Genomic DNA, 16,618 nt, shown 5'->3' with positions numbered 1-16,618 from the left:
GTGGCCCATGTCTCCTTTCTCCTCCCCTATGACTCTGTCTTTGTCTCCCTAGAACACACACACACGCCCAAATAATGCACACGTGAGACACAGATCCTGTAATACACAGCGAAGGCATGGGTGGGATTGTATGCAAAATCAGCCTTAAACCCACTTCCACTGGTAAATCTCAGTAATATGTCTATATATGCCATTCCTGACATGCATATAGCAGGGTGCTACATCTGGAGTGTGTGATAAACTGTTTCATCAAGTTGTCATCCAAGCCACTCATACAGCCATAGAAAATTTTTAATCTACATTCAAATTTATGACAGTTTCCATTGACCAGGAATATTTGAGTCAAGGGATGAGGCGGTATACTTTCAATCTCTCTTTGCAAAGCTGGAGTAAAGACAATCTGTGTAAAGCTCTGCCCCTCGCTGCCCTTTCCCTCCCTCTACCTCCTCCCCTCTTCCATTCTCCCTCTGTCTTTGTTGACAGGGCTGCAGATAAGACAGCAGCGAACAACAATAAAACCGTGGTCTCGTGCAGCCCACGGTGTCACCAGAGACCAAGGGGGAGCCCTCCCAGGGACTAACCAGGGAGCAGATAAATAACAGTGCATGCTTGACTCCTTGGACACCATGCAGACTGGAGAATTAATCAGCTGCTCCTCGAGTCCTACGGACCAGCTGAGACCTGCCTGCAGGAGCTGCTTCTTGGTAGCTCTGGTCCTCGACATGGACCACATTAATTCCCAGCAACATACACATGTTGTCAGCGACCCAGACAGACACGAAATTCACACAGCAACACACAAACTTGTGCACAGCTACACAAACAAATGCATGCACAGTGGTAACAGTAGGCACAGCGGCATTAGTCTCGCCACATGACCGTCCTTGTGAGTGAAGGCAGCGGCATACGGCCTCAGGTGAGAGTTATCTCGCCACTTTACAAACTCCGCTGTGCTGTAATGTGACACCAACATGGCTAATAACATGCCACCCCCCCCCCCCCTTCTTCACAGTTCCACATCTCTCTATTTCTCACTTTGCCTCTCTTCCCCCCTCGTTTAATTGCTCCCCTCCCATCTTTTCACCGCTCTCTTTCTCATTTTGCTCTCTTGCTTCCTCTCCGTTTGCTCTCTGTTTTGTTCTTTTATTTTTCTTTCTCTTCTGTGATTTCTGTTATAGATACATAACAGGAAATCTATTCCATGGGGTAACCCTTGGGGCATCATGCAGAGAAATGAATGCCAAGACCATATCACACAAGATGCACAGTACTTAAATTCAGCTGTGTGCTGCATACTGTATATGCAGCCATAGAAGACTCGTGGGGATTATGTTTGCAAAAAAGCATCTGCACTGTAAATTACAGTGTAAAAAGTTTACATAATGCACAAAGAAGTAAAAAAGAAAGATAAATTTAATGTCCCAAGAGGAAAACATGTTAAATCAAAAGAGCGTGGGGTGCAATGGCAGTGTATCATTAATGCAGTTTCACAAGGCCGATCAACCAAATAAATGACTGGTTTATGTTTATGCTGCTTTATTTGTTCATTTATTATTTATTCCTGCATAAATTTCTAATAATTCAGTGATTAATAGCAGTGTCTCTTCTCAATATCTACCGCCAGTTGAGAATCAGCTTATGCAATGCAAATTCATAACACTTTATCAGCGAGACCCTGTAAAGCACTGATGCTGAAAACAGGAAATTCTCTAAAGAAGAGGAGGTGAAAGACCTACTTATGGACCCAAACTAGAATTCATTGCACCTGACAGCAAAAGCTTGTCCATTTTATCATTGATAAACAAACACGAGAGGGAGGGAAATAGTAGATGCAGCTGAACCCAGTCCTGAGCAATGTTTTACTGAGACAATGCTGGGCCCCAATTCATCTGGCCCCTGCACACAGGCCCAGCTGCCAGCGTTTGCCTATCTGTCCAGGAGGGCCCAGTCCTATCACTGGTGCATTTGGGCTAATCCAGCTAATCCTGTCTCTCCCCGCGGACACATCGTGTCTCTTGGCTCCCCTCCTTTGATCCGAAGTTGAGAAAAAGAAAAAGCGCCTCCTGTCTTGTGCGCGTTTGTCGTTTGCACTACTTCTTCACACACAAGTCCAATTGGAAAAGGAAGAGGAGGAGGAGGAGGAGGAGGAGGAGCAGGAGGAGGAGGAAACTTGGCAGCTTGGGTTGCCTCTCTCTTTCTCTCTCTCTCTCTCTCCCATTTCCGAAAATATCCTGTTCCCTAATCCGGCTGGAGATGACGGGAACAGAGCAGGTTGTCTTCCAAGGTGGAATATTGGATTCTGCCTGTTGCCCATCTCCATCCTGCAGGGACCAACTTTGTGTGATGAGTAATCAAGACCTAACAGAGAGGAGATTCCCTGCTACAGTGCTGCACAGTTAATGATAAACACTACAAACTGAAACAATGATGCTACGGCAGTGATACCACTATACTAGCTTGTAGAGCCCACATATTCTCAACAGTCTGTGAATTATTTTCTCCCCTGCAAAAACAAAAACAATAACTCTCCTTGACTAAACTCTGAGGCAACTGATCGCTGATTGGAGACACAAAGAAAAATATGTTTTTTGAACAACTAACACCACAGAAATGTCATGTCAGCCACTGGAGTAATTGCTTGTTTGTGCATATTTGGTTCACCTATTTTTTTCCAGATCAATGCATACAAATATAGATCAGGCAAGCTCACATTTGCAGTCCATTTTGACAGATGCATTTAATGAGGAGCACTCTGTCATCATACAAGAATCAAAGGGCAAAATCTAATTTTATTCAGACCTTGAAAACTGTAAAAACCAATCAATAGCATTTTGTTTTTGTGGTACTGTGTTTTTTGCATACATTAATGTCAATCTGTGAACTTTATAAGCATCCATGTGCAAGTGTATGTGTATTTGTAGATACTTTGTAAATGTGTCTGTGTGTGCTAAGGTGTATTTGTTAGTGTATGTGTGTTGGCTCGTGAGGGACAGTGTGTGGGACTGTGTGTTCTGCGTGAGATGTCATTCAAATAGCGCACTGTGAGTGCTGCGAGGCTGCGATAAGCGTAAAGATCTGATTTCACTTCACAGTGTGCCTACCGCTTCGGCTAATTTTCATAATTAATTAAAAAGCCGGTAAACATTACATCATGCAGCTGATAAGGTTCCCTGTTGTTCTTCTTGCTTCCCATTAACTGTGAATTATCAGTGTGAGATGCATTTTGCCTCTGTACTCCACTATTGAACTTCAATGAGTGATAGTATGGATTTATTTTGACGCCACACTGAACTGACACAATGTGGCCACTGTCAGCCTGTCAGTCAATGTGATGGGACTGAAGTTGGCTCCAAAGACTTGAGAATATGTCTGGAAGATGGTAAATATATGCTCACCGGACACATTATGCAGATAGGCCCGTTTTGTTTTCCATCAGCAGCTTAATGTTCCTCAACATTAACTTGTAAAGGCTTATAACTTGATATTCCCTCAAGATAGAGAGAAATATATTCACAAATCATGTTGTGTTATTCTCGGCTTCCTTCTCATCTTTTCATTAATGAGCAGGAGGAGGAGGCTCCCAGTTACACCCAATACAGTTACTGCCAGTCTACAGATGGAGAGAAAAAGAGGAGGAGGAGAAGAGATTTTTTTAATGTTATTTTCTTATTTTAATTAACCTTTTATCAAATTACTCCCACTGTGATCTAGGATCTCATTTTCAAGCCAAGACAGAAGCTTCATATTGAGCCACTGAAAAACCAACAATAAAATAATTAATAAATAAACAATTTATAATAAGTGACGTGCAATCTAAGCAAAAGGAAGCAGGGGAGCAGGAAAGACAGGGGGAAGAGGGATGTGAGAGGGGTTTCAAAATGATGTGCTAGCAGCTGCCTGCTGTGATCAAGCCCTCTCAGTATCCAGGTCCTCATTGGTTAGGATGACTTAGAGTGGCGCCACGGGCCCTTCACTCTACTCCACCACCATCCTCCATCTCCGTCTTCTCCCTATTAATCTTTCACTCGTATTCCTTCTCTTTTCTTCCCCTTCCTTCCACTTCTCTCTCTCTTTTATTTGCTGTTCTCTCCAGCTTCCTCTTCTCAGTCTTTTCTCTCCTCTCTTCTTTCCTCTCCTCGTCAGCCAAGCATCCTCTTCTCATCTTCCCTTTTGTCCCCGTATCTGTATCAATCTCTCTCTCTCTCTCTCTCTCTGTGGGGGTGTCATTACACTGGATACTAATCTCGATTGCTCTAGTGCTTGTGATACTTGTGTACAGGTCTAGATATACATATCCAGCACTTATGACTTTCTCTCTCTCCATCTCTCTAGCCCCCACACACTGTTCTAGCTGTCAGCATCACCCACCCGTAGCAGCTGCAGTGTTTGCTTTGGGCTTTCGGCGAAGAAGCAGGTCTCCTGTTGTTCGCCCGTCTCCACGCTGCCCTGTGTGTGGAGTGTCGCTGTCAGGATTAAGGCCTCGTAATGAAGAGCAGAGGGAGAGACACGGACCCGAAGGTTGGGTTAGAACAGTACTCCAACGGATTAACGCAGCACATAAGTGTTTGGTTGCACCACAGTTCGTGATTTGACAAACTCATTCCCAGGGAAATACTCTCTGTGGGTTGCTGTGAAGCCAGCAATGAGCACAGTGAGTCTGAGTGAGATTGGCATATCAAGAAAACAGATCAATGCCACTACAAAGAACAAAATCCAAATGTGTACATGTTGACATGGTTTCTTATTTCAACACTAAAGTAGGCTGTAAAGCGATCCAGAAAGATACTTGATATACTGCGCCATGTCATCTAATTGTTTGTCGGCCATATGCTCACAATACTATTTCATCCATTAGTGGGAATCCCTACAGAGAAAAAGATTAGGGAAATAAAATGTATAAATTCCCCCAAGATGTCCTTCACACATACCTAGAAGCGACGGAAAAGATGGCACAGAGCATCAAAAAACTCCTGAGCCCCTGAAATCAGGTGTAACCCCAATAAATACAGAGCCACACGGCGCAGAATAACTGTCCACTTTAATTGCACATTTTCCCACAGTAATTGACGGAATAATTAAGACTCAGAGGAGGCACTGAAACCATCTGTGCAGGTAAAGAGAGGATGTCCAAGAGGGCCAACAGAGAAGTGGAGAGAAAGAGAAACGGAGAACTAGCAGAGAAATGAAGAGGAGAGTGTGCGTGAGAGAGACAGATCAAGACAGAGGGCAAGACTAAGGAGAGAAAAGAGAGAGGACAAGAGTGCAAATGTGGAACAAGAAGGAGACAGAGAGAAAAAAGGAGTGGAAGAGATGAACTCATTAGTTTCAGTGTTATTCACAGTGGAGGAACTGCTCTGCCAAATTCAACTTCTGCCAAACAGATTTACCCAAGATACAGAGAGCTGAGTAAAGTTTCCCTGTAGGTGTGTGTCTGACTGTGTCCTTGTGTGTTTGTGTGTGTGCATTCTTCCACACATATCATCAGTAAATTAATTTAAAGTTTGAGCACTATGTGGCCATGTGTCTGTGCGGCCTGTGTGTATGTCTGTATACGTGTCCTCTGTGTCAATGTGATCATTCGGTTTAGAGGACAAACACAGGGTCCACAGCAGACAAGCGAGGGAGTACAAAGATATATGAAGAGAATGAAGAAAGATAAAAAGACACCACCGTTACTCTTCTGATGCCTCTTCTTCCGTGCAAACATTTATCCCTTGTTTAACATAGATACACACAGGCCATCTGTGTGCTTACCAGCTACAGCTCACAACTAGAAACTCCACTGTTCTCTCTTTGTTCATGCTAGAATACCAAATTGTTGACAGTGGCAGCTGATCATGTCACAGCATATATGCCAAACATCATGAGTGGCTGACAAAAAGATGAAATAGATTTACTTTAGAGGCTGTACCATGCTACATTGTTTGTTTTCTCTTCTGTTTTTCCTCCTAGGCTCACCCCGCTGTGCGTCTGTGGCTACGTTTGTACCGTCAGTGTTTGAGATTGACAAGCTATTCACTAATGAGAGTGGATTTCAATTTGTGGTGCAAAGCAGAGGCGAATGAAAACGCACTGTGTGTATGTGAACAGGTAAACCCAGTTAGCTCCCATAACCAATGAATAATGCCATAGCTGTGATTAAGGTCTGTAACCATAGCAACGTTTAATTCAGACAAAAGATGGTGACTTCAGCAGCAACAGTATTTATGCCTCACCTGAACAGCCAGACAAAGAGAGGTGTGTGTTTGTCCATTAGTTTACTTGACAAATTGACCGCAAGCTTTTTCGTCTAACAAATTCATCATTTTCGGGTGTTGAATGCAAGAACTGGTGGAAAAGAATCGGTGAAACCATGATGAATTGAACTGAGAATGTCACATCTCTCTTATCGCTATCTCAGACTAACCGGCATCTGCAACAACTTCTAGATGTCTCGTACAAATCTAATACGCATTGCAGATAATAACCATGTCTGCACTCAGATTTGACAGTAACTACCTGAAATCTCAGGTATAATGTAGTTGTCACTCTTTTCAAAGTCCAAACTGTGTGTGAACTGGATTTAGCACAATCTTGAGGAGTGACGACTGTGGCGTGAGTATACTGTAGTCTATCATTTACATATTGTAAAGCGCCTGGTGTCCTGAAATTTCATTCAAATGAGTGAGTTCTGCAAAGAAAATGCAAAAGAAAGAAGGTTTAATGACTAGAAACAGACAGCAACTTGACACTGACATATGGAATGAAAAGGTGCAGAGATTTGGCTGACAGATGGGTGGATACAAAGTGAGAGAGTTTTTAATTCATTTGTTTGTAGTTTTCTAAACCCAACCGCATTTTAGTCCCCTAAACTTGCCACAAACTTAACATTTATCCAGCTTTTAATGGGACGCACTGATGAAAAAAGGCTCATCCAATTTGTGCCACTTTTTCATAATCCAAATCATGCTATTGTCACATAATCCAATTTTTGGAGCAGGAATGTAATCTTGGCATTATTCGGGGTCTACAGCACATAATCTGCATTTCAGTTTTATGAGACTATATTGCACTATATCCTCTCTGTCTGCCTTGTGGTTTCTCTCTTACAGCTTCTCCGATCCGACTTTGCCGGGTCTAGGAGAAAAGACATTAACCCATAATAAAGGCAGGAAGACAGAATCAACAGGGGAGGAAACACATTATAAAAGGATGGGTGGGGAGGTAGTCAACAGGCCTCAGCTCCCACAACATCAAGGAAGTCCCAGGAGGAAAAGAAGAGGAAGGGAGCCAGGTCCATGGAGGCCTGTGGGGAGGGCCAGAATACATTACTGTCATCGACGACACAGTTCCCCAGACTCACCGGGCTAGAAAGTAGTCTTGAGAGCGAGCGGAACGCAGTACACAACCGATTGTATAGAACTACAAAGTGTTCTAGCTGTCAATGGGGCTGTGAATGATGTAGGGGACAGGCTTTGGGGATGTATGCATGTATGTGTGTGTTTCTGTGTGTAGTGGTGGGTGGTAGTGCAGTAGAGGCACATATAGTGTAGCATTGTAATGAATTACAATAACAACTGTGAGCTTACTGGTAAATGAGTGGTTGAATATTTGAATGGCTGTCACTTAAGAGTGTTTCATGCTTCATTTGTAAAGCATGGATGGAGGACCAGAAATAGGCTTCCGATGCCAAACTGAGCAACAGTGTGACGTAGAGAAAGAGGTGTTCAGTCCTCAGTCCTGCTAAAGTGCTTTTCTAAAGCTAAAACTCTCATGTCTGCCCTCTTAAATATAGGCTACTAACTGCCAGTTAGCTTCGCTTAGCACAAATGGGGGAATAGCACATTGTGGTTTTATAGGGAGTTGTGTGCCAGACAGTCTTGGTTGAGAGCAATAACTTAAGTCTCTGCTGGTTGCTTGGAAAACCCACAGTGATGACAAGACTTAAAGGTCCAGTGTGTAAGATTTAGTGGTGTCTTGCGGTGTAGTTGCAAAGCGCAACTCATCACTTTACCCTCCCTTCCAAGCAGAAAGGAGAAATATGGTGGCAAAATGCACGAAAAAGAGCCAATGTATGAAATCTCTGTTCTGGGCTACAGTAGTAACAGTGGTTAAACATGGTGGACCCCATGGAAGATGGCCTGTACCTGTAGCATCTGTAGATATAAATGGCTCACTCTAAGGTTACAAAAACATAACTATTCTTATATTCCGGGAGAGCTGGCTGTGTTACGCTAGCAGGGACTAATGTAGCCTTGAGTTGTTAGCCTCAAGAAGAGACAAGGATCAGGCCCCACAGATTTTTTTTCATTTTCAACCGCCACTCAAGTGACATCACTTGAGGCAATTTATCTGTAGTCCTGTAAACAGACTGACGTGCGAAATTGGTGGAGTTCCCCTTTAAATCTGCATTCTGACTATGAATGTCACATTAGTGTTAATATGGCAGAGAAAGTTTGAATTAGCATGTTGGAACAGAATATAACTAAACTGCAGATCAGTCCATCTTCACTTTAACCTACTGATGAAAGTGTCTGGCTCCAGCCAACACTTTCTGGAAGAATTCTCATGTAATTGTTATTACTCTCAGCAGGTATTTGAGATATGATATCTATAATTCCATTACAAACTCATTTTAAAACTAAAAAGAGACGAGTCTACTGAAGCGCTCGCATGTCCTTGTGCAGCTATTATTAACACAAGAAAAATGAATATAGAACTTGAGATGAATGGGATTAGTGTCTTAACGCTGCTCTTTTCAAACATTAGCTAGATCCGACAGTCCCTGCCCTCTCCAGGTTATTAAATTGCCCATTGAGGGCATCCATCTCTTCTGATAATTACGAGCTGCCTGGAAAGATCTTCCTTTTATTTAACAATTACATGTCTCTGAGACAGTCTAAGTGTAAAGATATATTTTCTCTTGCCTTTGCCTAGTTCTATCTGGCCCAGTTTTCTGCTGCCTGCTCCTCTCAGATCTGAAAAGCTCCAACGATAGAGGGAGGCTGTGAAGTCTTTAAAGTAACTCTGAATCTCTGAATGTCTAAAGAAGCAGGGAGCACCAGGAAGAGGAGTGAAAGGAAAGAGGGATAAAGTAAAGGAGAAGTAGACAAGGATTTAGAGAGGAGTACAGAAATACAGAGATACAGAGACACAAATACAAAGTGTGTCCATGAGAGATGAGGAGGAGGAGGAGAGTGGACACAGTCAGAGTAGGGTGCAGTGACTGTGAAACTGCTTAAATAAACACTGCAAGAGAGCAGGAGGGGTGGAGGGAGGGGGAGAAAGTGTGCCCCTGCGAGGGAGAAAGAAAGCAAAAGAAGAAAGGGAAGAGAGTGGACGCAGGCTATTTTTTAAGTAAGCCAGAAGAAGAAAAAGAAGAGGAGGAGAAGCATTAAGGAGATAGTCACCCAAAAAAAAGAGATAAAGAGCCAGATAACAAACCAGACCATAAAATAGGACTCAGAGGTGGAGTGTTTTAAAAGATGGAGGCAATGAAGGTGAAATGTGGTTGGTATAAAAGGTGCCAAAAAAGAGGGGAAAATAGTAAGTGACTGAGGAGAGTGAATGGATAGAAACGGAAACGATGACTGCCGGAGGGGGAAAAAATGCCTCAGGGAGCGCTTCTGCCTTAACTCACATAACGCTGCTGTGACAGAGAAACCTTTTACCTCCAATCCCGGTAATTTCCATATTCACTACAGCCAGTGTTGGCACGGTCTGTTAATTGAGAAGTCAGAGTCATGACTCTACAGGGATTATACAACCTATTTAAATTAACTGACATTTACAAAAACAAATGGTAGTTCAACGATGAGTGCTGTAGTTAAGGTACTCTTCATCCAGCACTTCCTACATCTCTTTCTAATGTTGTGAGTCTCTTTATGCAAACACTATCTGTGGAGCTTTCAGGGCTGATATGGTTTCTGCACTCCCAGATACAGAAAATGGTGTATGTATATAATAATAAAAAAAGAACTTTGCTTCATACACAGTGCATGGATTATTAATGTACATTATGCTGTGTATATGCATGGGTTCATTGTTAATTCAGAACATATAAAGTTCATTATTCATGTTGATGTAATTTTCAAATGAAGCTAAAAGTCTTGAAAATAATGTATGTGTTTGTTTTTTTCAAATCCCAAAGTGACTTTTATTACTTTAGCCTTTTATAAAGACCTCCAAATCGACAGCCACAATTTAGATGTTTACAGCCATACGTATGAGTCTGGCGTTGCAAAGAAATTACCCGGATGAATACAAACTGCACATGCTCTAAGGGGCCCAGTGGCCCATAGAGGATGCACACTAGAGACTTCCGCTGGCTGAGCCAGCTAACTTCAAGTTTATCCCTGCATGAAAGGGGAAAAATAATTGAATCTTGCAAATTTTCTAGACTTTAAAAATGTTATTGGACTGAATGGATTAAATTCTGGTAGTAAAACAAATAATTTCACGAGGGTTGTGACGCTGTATCCATCGTACAGCCGCTTATTTCACAATGTAAGCTTATGGGAAAAAGCCTTTTTGGGCCAGTGTCTATCACATGATGGACGCCATTGCTGCAATTACACAGCAACAATTGACCAATCAGAACTTAGTAGTTAATTTAACTTAAGAAGGAGGACATAGCTAGCTAACTACCTGGCAACATTCATAAACAGTAGCAATTATAGATGGCGACAAGGGTGGATTATGCAGTAGTTTAAGTCATTGTATATTTCACAACATATTGGGAAATTGTATTAAGTGGAACTTTTGGGTTTTTGCACCACTGAGCAGCTTTCATATGAATGAACAGCCTCCAGTGCTGTATCCAGACTAATATTAATGGCTGTAAACATCTCAAATGTGACTGTCGATTGAGAGGTCTGTATAAAAGGCTATAGTAATAAAAGTCACTTTTCCCAACATATTGGGAAATATGCTTATTCACTTCCATGCAGAGAGTTTGATGAGAAGATTGATACCAAGGACTTCCTACAGTCCCCACCATTTGATCTGGCAATGGCTCCCAGCCAAGAAATAGTCCAGCTAACAATTTTCCCGCATAATCACAACATATTTATCTCACACTACTTGGTTATAATTTGCGCACTTACCTTAAACCATCTTTTATAAAAGGATATGGTACATTTTAACCAGCTGTATGTTTAAGGAAATTATACACACGTTCATACACAGACAATGTGTGTGTGTGTGTGTGTGTGTGTGTGTTACTTTGGTTGTGTTTCTCTATGTATGGAGTACCCATGTGTGCATGGGCGTTGCGGCTCCGGCTGCCGGTTTCTGTCTGTCGTTTTCGGACCAAAGGTCAGCAGCTCAACTGTCACATTTAGTCCGTCACAGGATCTGCTCTGTCTTACAACAATGGTGTGAGGTTCAAGCTCCGCTGACGACACTCGACCCTCCGGTGTGGGCTGCATGTGAGCCAGGAGCGGAGTGACAAGGCCGGGCTGAGAAATGGCAGCCGACACAGGGGTCACAGAGCCAAAGGGCCATGAAGAAAGTCACAGGGATGGAGAAAACACAGGCAGGGTGATGGAGGATAACCAGAGGAGAGGACAACTTCTCTGGGTAGCATTTGCGTCTCTCTCATGCTCTCTTGCTCCGTCTTTCTGTATTTCTCTCCTCCACACCTGGCTCTGCCTTCTTCTACCCCCACTGCCTTTGTTTTGTGTTTCTCACTTTCTCTCTTTCTCTCTCTGCTGCTCGCTCTACTGCTCTGTCAGCTTCAGGCAACGCTGTCCGTTCCCCTCTCTCACTCTGTGATGGAGGCATGGCTTGTGGAGTGAAGGGGCGATGAAGCGATGGAGACCTTCAGCGCGGCAAAACACACGCTTTCTTCCCTCTATTGCCATCTTTTGCTGCCCCTAAACATCATTCAGATTAATTATTTACTGTCTGTATGTAAAATTTCAGAACATCACAGCTGACTTGTTGTTACATTAAAGGGTCAGTCCAACAAACTTGCTAAAAGAACATATTTTCTCTCTTCTCTGTAGTTGTATAAAGCCATAGAGATCATTTTAGTTTTATTTATCTAGGATGGGGGGTATCAGTCTCTGAGATTTCTTCTTCTTCTGTTTTGTTGTGGTGGTTACAACACTGAAAACTGTTACCAGAAACAATGTGAACAGTTATTCCCTGTCTTCCCTGTCTCCTAGAAACTACTATACTACTAGTAGTGAAGGAAATGTAAGTCTTGCCAAGATTATGTTTGGTGGGAACAAAGTGTTATATTTTCATACCAGAGAGAGGCTCAGGGAGGTGGCCAGGTTGGATGGTGGGTGTACGAAGTACAGGACTACGGCACCAGAGACCAGGATTCACATCCTGAGGTCAGTGTGTTATTAGTGTTAGACAACAAAAGTACGTTAGTTCGGGTTTGGAAAAGATTGCTGTTTAGTTAAATGCTATTTAGGTAAACACACCATGTAGCTCCAGTCACTTTTTACAGTATTGAAGACCACCAGATTATAGTTGCTTGGCAAGAATATTGTATTTCAAGAGAGGATATTGGCAAAAATGTAAGCACATTGTCAGCAAACATTTTATAACAACTTTTTGCAACTTGCCAGATACATTAATTAATGTGTCTTAATTATGTTGATAAAAAATGTAATCCAGGTGCCATCACGTTGCTGACGAACCATTTTTGCTGTCGCAAATGAGTTGCATATAAACATATTCTCCAGGAGATATGGTCGCATAGGGACTATTGCTTTGGTAGAAAAGAAATCTTAGGAATTCAGGTGGAGGCAGAAACCCCAGAGGCGGATATCTCAGAACTTGGACAAATAAAAGTAAAATTGTCTGCATGGCTAGATACTACTAGGGGTAAGTGAGAAAATATGTTTGTGTAATTTGGGTGAACTGACCCTTTAAGATCTCATTAATCCATGCTGTGCCACACTGTAAATAACAATCTCAATTATCTGAAACCAGGTGTGCTTGCGTGCGCTTGTGTTTATGTGTGTGTGTTTACTTTGCATGGTGTTTGCATGTGTGTTATTCACACATTTCACATTCTGCATCCAGTAGCATGCTTTGTTATCTCCACACACACCTTAATGAGCCAGTTCTTCACGATTGGACCAATTAGTCTCAGTAATCTGGTCAATTTAGCCATTCTGCTTTTTCCTCGGGGTTCACAACTACTGGAAATCACGCTAACGCTCTCCCATTCGATGCTAAGGGAGGAGGAGGAGCAGAGGGGTTGGTGTGGAACTTAGTGGGGGTGGTGATAGGAGAAGGGGGGGAAGCTATTGGACGTTCGATATCATAATGGTGCATTACAGCTCCGAGAGCTCCCAATGCACCGTGGCTAGCTACACCCGAGGTCAGACACAGTATCATTTAGCTGTGATAGAAGCATCTGTGCTTTGAGCTGTGGGCCTCTCTTTCTCGCTCTCTCCCACAGGCATCCTCATTTAATTGCAGGTGTAGCGGGTACACGGGGTTAGCAAGGGTTATCCGTAATGTGAAGCAGCATAGTTATAACCATGTATCACCATCACTCTTTTCTCCATTAGACTGAACCGAGCATTGGGGTATCGATCTTCAAGCCTCATTTACATCCAATAGGCTGCACAATTATCAGAGCTTTAATGAAGATTTTAAATCCGTGTCTGGATCTGGTATGACCCCAGCATCAAGATGTGTGGTCCACTGCCTTCTGCACCTTCGTCGTGACCCTCGCACCATTCTGTCTCATTATATGGTGACATCTGTGCTGTAAGCATAACTTCAATCTAGCATAATTAGCTTCTACCTATAATTAAGGCACCTCTCGTGGCTCTTCACTATCTGACTGTTTTGCTGTGGTGTGCTGTGTTATTAACTTTGCAGAGAAAAAAACTCCCTGGCTCCCGTTTCTCTGCTGATTGTCTCTTCACTAAGTACTCACTTAAACTTAAATGCTTCCGGTGTACATGTTTTGTAATTCTTGTTTCTAGTAATTTACCTTTTTCCCCTCTGCAGATGACAAGGAGAAACAAAGCGTATTAAAGTGACAGCTCAGTATGTATTTTTCTTTTTGTCTGAATAAAGGTGAGGTAAAGGTGTAAAGGTATACATAATTCAATGACGTTAACATTGTTTTTAACAAGTTACTACTTAATTCTTTTTTTGGGCAGTAGTTGCTCTGACACATCATCTTTCACTCTGCTGCTGTTTAGGTGTGCATAAATGACTCTCTTTATCAAAGTATACAGTGGCAAAATGAGCAGTTAATTGAGATACAGAGTGTTTGTCTCGGACTGAATACACTAACATCATATCGACTGCAAGGCCTTGTTTATGTCACATTTGACTGAGCATGATCAATTCTGTCCTGGCACTTTGATTGATCACCAATATGCTGTCACACGTATTGATTAGGGCTATGGTTAGAATAATGCCACCGTCTTAAATGGGGTGGATGAAGAAGAACGTGCTGAGCTGGCCTGATTTGTTTCTGGACAGCCCTTGCTCTCACTACAGTCTGTTTCTTTCAGTCTGTTTCTTTTTCCTTTCTGTCACAGTTATTTTCTCAAAACATTTTACTGAATCTCCTTATTGTTGCATCTCCTCCTCTCCTTTCCTCTCAAAATTCTCCCCTATAAACTTCCCTTTTTTTCTCCATGTCTCCCACTAGGCCTCGGTGTCTCCCTTTTGCTCACAAACACACTCTCCTTCCTCTCTGTCTTTGCTCATTATCCCTCCTTCCCCAACTTCTTGACTTGTCATTTTTCCAAAGCGTCTCCCGGATCTCCTCTGTGCATCTGTGAATTGTCTCTCTCCATAGCTGTGCCCCTGTACAGCCAGACTCTTCACTCCATCCATCTCTGTCTCTCTCCTGCCTCTCCCCACTCCCCTCATCCATCTCTCCTGCTCCCTTATTCATATCCTCTGAGCTTTCTCTCCACTCCTCTTTGTTCCATGTCATGGCAACCAAGTTTCTCCTTGACCCTGTGCAGTAAAAACACACACATTACTGTGAAATACATCAAGTATGGGATTATATAATTTTTAGAAAGTAATTTATATTTCTCACTGTGTTACATTATGCTACATCTCTTATCTATCTATCTATCTACTATACCACCTAGTACCACCTTATATACCAGCTACAATACAATGTATACCTGTACCTACTATCTATCTATTCATGTGATGTTTTGTAAGATGTACCCCACATCAACACCACCATTCATGTTCCAAATGTGTTCATTTAAATTCATTTCAAACTGGACGTTATTTATAGCCCCTACAAGGAGCTTTTATTTTGTGTTGATTCTTGTAACCACTGTGTTTCTACCAATCCTGTGTCAGGCAGAATAGAAATTGTCAATCTTCTTGCTGGTTTGCATCAGAATTAAATTGAGACTTTTTTATAACCAGTTATAACTCTTGGAGTATGTTTAACCATCAGACTAATCATATAAACATGTATATAATAGTGGATGTTACAATATTTTTCATACAATTGAACCTCAGTGTTTAGTTCAGTTTGCTAAGGTTTGCATTTGTACTGTAACCATTTATCCATTACTTTTAGTTAATTATTTCAGCTCCTCTGTTCTTATGTTAACTAGTTTTCATGCACTCTTAGTTGCAATAACTATATAAATTGTTATAGCTGACTCAATATATGGATGTATTTTTTTAATAGAAAATCTCTATATATACCACCTACTACTCACTATCTCTACCACCTTCTACCACCACCTTCCTCAACCACTACCACAACCTTCTACTATATGCTAATAGGACATAAGTATATGGACACTCAAACATAACACCCATATGTAATTGTTGAACATCTCACTCCAAAACTATGGCATTAATATGCTGCCATATCAGCCTCCACTCTTCTGGGATGAGTTCGTCCTCATTCTTCCACCTAATGCAACTCAGTGCAGACTTATGAAATTGCTTAAATAGCCACACATCAAGTTAGACAAAGGGGGAAAGTCCGACCTGATGAATTTAGAACTAGATCAAATATCCATAAAAGTTTTGTTGAAAAGAGTGTCACCATACTTTTGGTCGTAATCTGTAACCTTGAATTCTTCATTGGTATGTCAGTAAACACCCAACTTCGCTCTCTCGGGGTTCACATCAGACTATTTATTCTACTGTTACACGCACAACTGTGCCCCATAAAACAATGGCAGGTAGGAACTAAAATTACCCTGAAGTAAGGGGATAAGAATGAGCAATGAACAAGAAACTAGTACAACATTTTTTTAAATTTACATATTAACTTGCTTGCCACGAGTTAGATGAGAAGTTCAATCCTGCTCTCATGTTTGTATGGTAGTATATAGTAAATAGTATCTATTTACTAATGAAACATAGGCACAATTTACCACAGCTTATTTTACAGCTCAATAACACAACATAAACTTACATTGTTATGTAATGAGTACAGTAACTAAGGTTACATACCTCTATGGACAAATGCATACACAACAGCTTGCTCATATACACATGCAGCCAAGCAGACAAAAGTCCAGTCATTCTTCCTCTTTTTCTTCTCCTCCCTGTTGTGTCTGTCTCTTCTCTTTCTAGCCTTTCCTCCTACCCTCCCTCTCCACAGAGCAGGGCCAATTAGAGAACATCCCATGTTCCTTCTTGGCTCAACCAAGAC

General features: G+C 41.9%; 1 long non-coding RNA gene across 3 annotated transcripts; it reads right to left on the bottom strand.

The window, feature by feature from the left end:
• Positions 1-2,718: 2,718 nt before the first annotated feature.
• LOC127357835 (uncharacterized) lies at positions 2,719-16,618 on the bottom strand. Of its 3 annotated transcripts, none has more exons than XR_007882315.1 (3): positions 16,417-16,618; positions 4,369-14,934; positions 2,719-3,610 (listed from the first exon to the last, which is right to left on the bottom strand). It is a non-coding gene; the product is annotated as an uncharacterized LOC127357835 (long non-coding RNA). The 3 variants fall into 3 exon arrangements; XR_007882316.1 differs by having other exon boundaries at positions 2,719-11,855; positions 13,052-14,934; XR_007882314.1 differs by having other exon boundaries at positions 2,719-14,934.

The sequence above is a fragment of the Dicentrarchus labrax genome, unplaced genomic scaffold, assembly GCF_905237075.1.
Source record: "Dicentrarchus labrax unplaced genomic scaffold, dlabrax2021, whole genome shotgun sequence".
NCBI lineage: Eukaryota > Metazoa > Chordata > Actinopteri > Moronidae > Dicentrarchus > Dicentrarchus labrax.
This window is presented reverse-complemented; position numbering and strand designations above follow the sequence as displayed.